Source organism: Oncorhynchus gorbuscha, linkage group LG24 (genome assembly GCF_021184085.1).
Source record: "Oncorhynchus gorbuscha isolate QuinsamMale2020 ecotype Even-year linkage group LG24, OgorEven_v1.0, whole genome shotgun sequence".
NCBI classification, from domain to species: domain Eukaryota; kingdom Metazoa; phylum Chordata; class Actinopteri; order Salmoniformes; family Salmonidae; genus Oncorhynchus; species Oncorhynchus gorbuscha.
Genome location: NC_060196.1, coordinates 18,907,937 through 18,915,095, shown reverse-complemented (window position 1 = coordinate 18,915,095; position 7,159 = coordinate 18,907,937). Strand labels below are relative to the sequence as shown.

The following is a 7,159-nucleotide window of genomic DNA, read 5'->3' as shown; positions in this document are numbered from 1 at the left end:
AAATAAAAACCAAAGTGACTGAGCCTATCTGGTGACAACAAACACAGAGACAGGAACAATCACCCACGAAACACTCAAAGAATATGGCTGCCTAAATATGGTTCCCAATCGGAGACAACGATAATCACCTGCCTCTGATTGAGAACCAATTCAGACAGCCATAGACTATGCTAGACAACCCTACTAAGCCACAATCCCAATACCTACTAAAACCCCAATACAAAAACACACCACAAAATAAAGAAGACACAGAATACTAAGACCAGGGCGTGATAGAACCCCCCCCCCAAGGTGTGGACTCCCGGCCGCACACCTAAACCCATAGGGGAGGGTCCAGGTGGGCGTCTGTCCACGGTGGCGGCTCCGGCGGGACGTGGACCCCACTCCAACAAAGTCTTAGTCCCCTTGCATCGCGTCCTTAGATTGGCGACCCTCGCCGCTGACCTAGGCCTAATAACCCTCACCAAGGACCCCACTGGACTGAGGGGCAGCTCGGGACTGAGGTAGCTCGGGACTGAGGGGAAGCTCAGTACTGAGAGGAAGCTCAGTACTGAGAGGAAGCTCAGGCAGGTAGTTGGATCTGGCAGATCCTGGCTAGCTGGTGGTTCTGGCAGATCCTGGCTGACTGGTGGTTCCGGCAGATCCTGGCTGACTGGCAGATCCTGGCTGACTGGCGGATCCTGGCTGAATGGCGGATCTGGAAGATTCTGGCTGACTGGTGGATCCTGGCTGACTGGCGGATCTGGAAGATTCTGGCTGACTGGCGGATCCTGGCTGACTGGCAGATCTGGAAGATTCTGGCTGACTGGCGGATCCTGGCTTAATGGCGGATCTGGAAGATTCTGGCTGACTGGCGGCTCTTGCTGCTCCATGCAGACTGGCAGCTCTGGCTGCTCCATGCAGACTGGCAGCTCTGGCTGCTCCATGCAGACTGGCAGCTCCATGCAGACTGGCAGCTCTGGCTGCTCCATGCAGACTGACAGCTCTGGCTGCTGCATGCAGACTGGCAGCTCTGGCTGCTCCATGCAGACTGGCAGCTCTGACTGCTCCATGCATACTGGCAGCTCTGAACAGGCAGGAGACTCCAGCAGCGCTGGAGAAGAGAAAGGCTCTGGTAGCGCTAAACAGGCGGAAGACTCCGGCAACGCTGGAGAAGAGAAAGACTCTGGCAACGCAGAACAGGCGAGGTGCACTGAAGGCCTGGTGCTTGGTGCTGGCACTGGTGGTACTGGGCCGAGAACACGCACAGGAAGCCTGGTGCAGGGAGCTGCCACCGGAGGACTGGTGTGTGGAGGTGGCACAGGATGGACCGGACCGTGAAGGCGTACTGGAGAGCTTGAGAGCAGGGTCCCCCGCTTGAGAGCTTGAGAGCAGGGCCACCCGCTTATTGTGGGAAGCTTGTGGAAGGCTACCCAAAACGTTTGACCCAAGTGAAACAATTTAAAGGCAAACACTAACAAATACTAATTGAGTGTATGTAAACTTCTGACCCACTGAGAATGTGAGGAAAGAAATTAAAGCTGAAATAAGTCATTCTCTACTATTATTCTGACATTTCACATTCTTAAAATAAAGTGATGATGAACTGACCTAAGACAGGGAAGTTTTACTAGGATTAAATGTCAGGAATTGAGAAAATCAGAGTTTAAATGTATTTGGCTAAGGTGTATGTAAACTTCCGACTTCAACTCTAGGTGGTGAAGTCGGCATAGTCTTTTTGGATCATGAAGTCATTAGTTGGATGTATTCCTTTCTGATAAACAGAAGTGAAAGGGTTTGTTTGGGGGACACTCAGCCGGACGCTCTTTACTATACCATTGGTGTCCCACAAGGGTCAATATTAGGCCTCCTTTACTATCTATATCAATTATCTCTCGCTTGCCCACAAGTTAAAATGCAGATGATACAGTTCTGTATGTGCACTCATAAAATAAGCAATTGGTTGTAAACAAATTAACTTCAGCCATGTTTCTAAATGGATTACTAATTCTTCCCTGCATTTAAATATCGACAAGACTCTTTGTATGTACTTCTCTAAGAAATCCATTGATTCTTCCCAATGAGCTGTTGTTGTTAATGGGGAGAATCAGAAAGTAGTGCTTAACTTCAGGTATCTTGGTGTCATTTTGGACTCCAACTTGACATTTAAGACACATGTGAAGAAGGTGGTTTGCACGGTTCAGTTTGGATTATCCAACTTTAGGTTTATAAGACCTTTCCTTCCTCTGGAGGCCGCCAAACTATATATGCATGCAATGATCTTCTCACATCTGAGATATTATCTCACATGCTGGTCACACTCAATTGAAACCAATTGAATCACTCTACAAACAAACACTTAAGATTTTTGATAATAAACCAAACAGATACCACCATTGTCACATAATTTAGAAACACAGTTCATTTAGTCTGGATAGCTTTAAGCAGTATATAGATCCAAGCCTTGTCTTTAAGATCCTGCATGGTCTTGCACCTCCACCTCTATGCCGGCATATCATGCTCAAGGAAAACACATATCAATACACAAACAATATATAGTGTTTCTCAGCCAATCACAAAGACCTAATGAAGCCTAAATGTGTTGCAATGAAGGATGTTGTATGATGTCTGGGTGTTCCATGTAACGCTGGGCATTGCAAAACAGGCAAAAAAATTAGCCTCTTGCCACTGCTATTAATCAAATATGCTAACTGAAAATGTCAGTATAGGCCTACTGTATCATTGTTTCCCATCTGCTGTTTATTCCATAACAATATTTATTCCACATCTACATTTATGGAGAGAACATTCTCTGTGTGATTCTCTGTGTGAGTTTCCATTTTATCTCTGACTGGGTAGAGACAGACTGACCAGCAAATAAGTGTCTCCCTCACAATCCATATTAATGCCCATGATATTGGAATGAGATGTTCAATGAGCAGGGTTTTTTTGGGCCATGGAGTGTATTTGGTTATCTGCAACCCAAGAAGAACTGCTAGTGGGTCTTGACCCCTTTTTGGAAACAACACATTCTCTGGAACTGATTATGAATTCACAAGTTTTGTTGATTTCATACTTGTTTACAATTGTTTTAGGACTTGTAGAGCCTTCCACCTTATATCAGAGAGGTTTCACACTTGTTTTGAAAGGATCTCAAATAGTTTGTCAAACAAACAGAACACAACAGACAAAGACATACATAATGACGGATCTTAACTTATTTAATTTATGAATGATGGAATAATCAGCTCTGAACAGGAGCTAATGTCAACATATTTGATTTAAACAAGTTATTTCTCCTTCCCCTATCAACGCCCGTCTCATTTTCCACCCGCTGCCGGGGCTGGAGCTGGAGCTGGAGCTGGGGCAGGAGCAGAGGCGAGGCTGGCCAATAGGAAGGGCAGAGGGCCATCAAGGCAGAGTTACCTTGAGATGGCTGCGCATAAGGGAAGTAGGATGGGTACCGAGGCTGCTGATAGGGGTAAAACCCTCCCAACCCACGGCCATAACCCCTGTACATCTGTAGAGAGAGAGAGAGAGAGAGAGAGAGAGAGAGAGAGAGAGAGAGAGAGAGAGAGAGAGAGAGAGAGAGAGAGAGAGAGCTGGAATAATTGTTCTGAGCTCAAACAAACTAGTAATCATATTCAAATAGTAGACCGTACTATAGTACTCTAATAGACAGAATACCTAATAGATAGTACTAAATATTACTGCACCTCATTGCTAGCTGAGCGCTCCTCTCGATCATGTTCCTCAGACACCTGCACACACAAACAAAATCACAGGATGAATGATATTATGGTATAAAGTAATCAACACTCAAAGTGTGAACTTAAGTCCATCATATTGTAATAATTCAGATATTGTCATATTCCAATGCAATGCAATCTATGGAAACAGCAATCTCTTGATGTATTGATGTGTAAATTGAAGGCTTGATGTTGTATTTCAAGTATTCTTACAGTAATGGAGGAACCAAGTCCAATCAGGCACATCACTAGGAATAGTAGTTTCATGGTCACCATGGTGTTCTTGAAATGAAAAAGATGTACAGTGAATTCAAAGCTAGACACACATGACTAAACTCCACTACAGTATTCTTTGAAACTCTTACCTGTTCAAGTGAATATGTACAATGCTTGAAATGTTGCTACTAAACTGTTAACACTGTTGCCGTATTGTAACTTAAACAGCAAAAATATGCTTTTTATAGACCCTTTCATTCCACCAATGAGCTTTAGTCCCATGATCAAATGTGTGTCCTGTGTCCTGGAGATGTAAAATGTGATGAAATTAGGCATTTGGTGGGTAATCCTACAAATCTGTATATCCACAGTGCCCACAAAGAACAATGTCTCATCAGTGTTAGGAAACTTTAGCTAAATTGAAAGGTTTTGAAACTGTCGATGATTCGTCTACCTGTTTTGGGGCATTGCGGAGGCTAAATTAAAACATTTAATTGTAATGTTTAACTTTAATTTCTCAATTTATACAATATAGCTCAAGTACCAGACTTTATTTTGATTTCTCCTGTCATGCAATATAATGTACAACATTTTTTTAAATTATTAAATAACGCAATGTAATTACCACACTTTTTCTTACAATTTTCATAAACTTAATGAGCATTCATCAGAGGACTGGATAGACATACAATTGAGCTTAAAATATGAATGTGTTTATTCAACAGAAATGCATAAAGGAATCACACTTCATAGTTAATGTCTGGGAGTTCCATGAAATACCTGATGGACAGAAAAGCGAATTAATGAATTTATAGGATATGCTTTGGGGAATCCAGTGTTGGGAAAAGTGCCCAATTGTCGTACTTAAGTAAAAGTAAAGATACCGTAATAGAAAATAAAGTTAGCCACTTAAATACAACTTGAGTAAAAGTCTAAAAGTATTTGGTTTTAAATATACTTAAGTATCAAAAGTATATGTAATTGCTCAAATATACTCAACAGTAAAAGTATAAATCATTACAAAAACATTATATTAAACAAACCAGACGCCACCATTTTCTTGTTTACTTTATTTACAGATAGCCAGGGGTACACTCCAACACTCCAACATCTTTATAAACTAAGCATTTGTGTTTTGTGAGTCTACCAGATCAGAGACAGTAGGGATGAGCAGGGATGTTCTCTTGATAAGCGTATGAATTTGTCCATTTTCCTGTCCTGCTAAGCATTCAAAAGGTAATTTTTGGATGTCAAGGACAATGTATGGGGTAAAATGTACATGATTTTCTTCAGGAATTTTGTGAAGCAAAAGTAAAAGTTGTCAGAAATATATATATAGTAAAGTAAAGTACAGATACCCCCAAAAACTGTTTAAGTAGTACTTTTCACCTGTTTAACGTCCACCTGGGGCAGGGGCTGGGGCAGGGGCTGGTGCAGGGGCTGGGGCTGGTGCTGGTGCAGGGGCAGGGGCAGGGGCAGGGGCTGGGGCTGGGGCTGGGGCTGGGGCTGGGGCTGGGGCTGGGGCTGGGGCTGGGGCTGGGGCTGGGGCTGGGGCTGGGGCTGGGGCTGGGGCAGGGGCAGGGACAGAGGCAGCAAACAGTTTAAGTAGAAGTTGAAGTAGCTGATTTGAATTCAACTGTGGCAGGGAGGGCAGAAAGGAACCAGCCTAAATAGGAAAAGAAAACAGCAATTTTTTCTCATTCAATGTCCTTTTGATATACACACCACACATGGAATCATATCTCAGAATATTCACATATGTTTCATATACATTGATCTTCACTACTATATGTTAAATAATTTCTGCTCATAATCTGTGGAGCTATGGAACTTACCTCCCTGGAGTTTGAGTTAGAGTTGGAGTCAGAGCTGGAACGTGCAACTCTCAAGTGATCCACATCAGCCTGAAAAAGTATAATTTTATTATTTAAATATGCATATGTATTTATATATACAGTATATAGTAATATATATATACATCAAATATGATATAAAGAAGAATATTATATATTTTGGGGCAAATATATTGTATGTTGATATTTGCTAAACTCACAGGAAGAGCCAATGACAGGCCCAGGAGGCAGCCCAGAAAGATTACAGTCTTCATCATCATCTTGGTGGTCAGTTCTAAAAACATAAAAAGATACAAAAGCAATTAGATGACCTTTTTTTAGTCTGAATTTTTTTAGTCTGAATTTTTACGTTGAATGTTAACACTAGAGCGTAAGTACATTTATCACTATTCAAAAGCCCTGCTTCACAACCAATTCCCTTACCTTCGAGTCAGTCAATTTCAGCAGTTGATCAGGTGTGACGATGCAAAGACAATGAGTTATACCCAGTCGGTTGGTTCTTTTAAATAGAGTTAAGGACATTGATGTCACACCCCCTAATACTAGGTGGTATTATTGTGAAAATAATCATGATGTTGAATATTCTGAAATCTTTAATCTCTCTGTTGAAGGATAGGTGTGGGTAATACTAATGGATTAACATTATAACTGTACAGATGAGTCACACATGAAATGTATGATATACAGTACCAGTCAAAGGTTAAGACACACCTACTCATTCAAGTTTTTTTTAAGCATTTCTGAATATTTATTAGAATTTGTAATAGCTTCGACATAAATGTTACTATAAAGACAAAACATCAACTACATCCAGCTAATAGGTGAAATTTCAGGGGATTGTGTGATATAAATGGATATCAATAATTTTGTAAACACATGCATTACCAGTGATTTGCAAACAAACACCCATTTCGCTCCCCACCATTGAACGTTGCCAAATCGTCATGGGAAGGACTTGATTGTAGAATTAAGTAGGCTTATAAACAAGAAACTGAGTCACCAGCTAAGAAAGTATAATATGCAACTCAATCCCCACCTTGCCACGAGAAATGTCCAGATTCACTACAGACAGTCCTCCCCCAAAAATCTAAAAGAAGTGTGTTCTAAAGTGTCTGTCCGAAAGGAACCCCTTTTTAATTTTACTTGTGTTTAAACCATTATTTTTTAGCAATAAACAGTACTTCCATAATTTGTTTAACTGGTATCGGGTGACATATACCAGTCAAAAGTTTGGACAAACATACTCAATCACGGGTTTTTCTTTATTTTTACTATTTTCTACTTTGTAGAATAATAGTGAAGACATCAAAACTATGAAATAACATACAGTGGGGAGAACAAGTATTTGGTACACTGCCGATT

At 41.3% G+C, this 7,159-nt stretch overlaps 1 long non-coding RNA gene across 1 annotated transcript; it reads right to left on the bottom strand.

Moving 5' to 3' along the window:
* Positions 1 to 5,473: 5,473 nt before the first annotated feature.
* On the bottom strand, positions 5,474 to 6,269 carry LOC124012030. Its single transcript, XR_006834638.1, has 4 exons — positions 6,221 to 6,269; positions 5,998 to 6,071; positions 5,780 to 5,848; positions 5,474 to 5,610 (listed from the first exon to the last, which is right to left on the bottom strand). It is a non-coding gene; the product is annotated as an uncharacterized LOC124012030 (long non-coding RNA).
* Between the last annotated feature and the right edge of the window lie 890 nt (positions 6,270 to 7,159).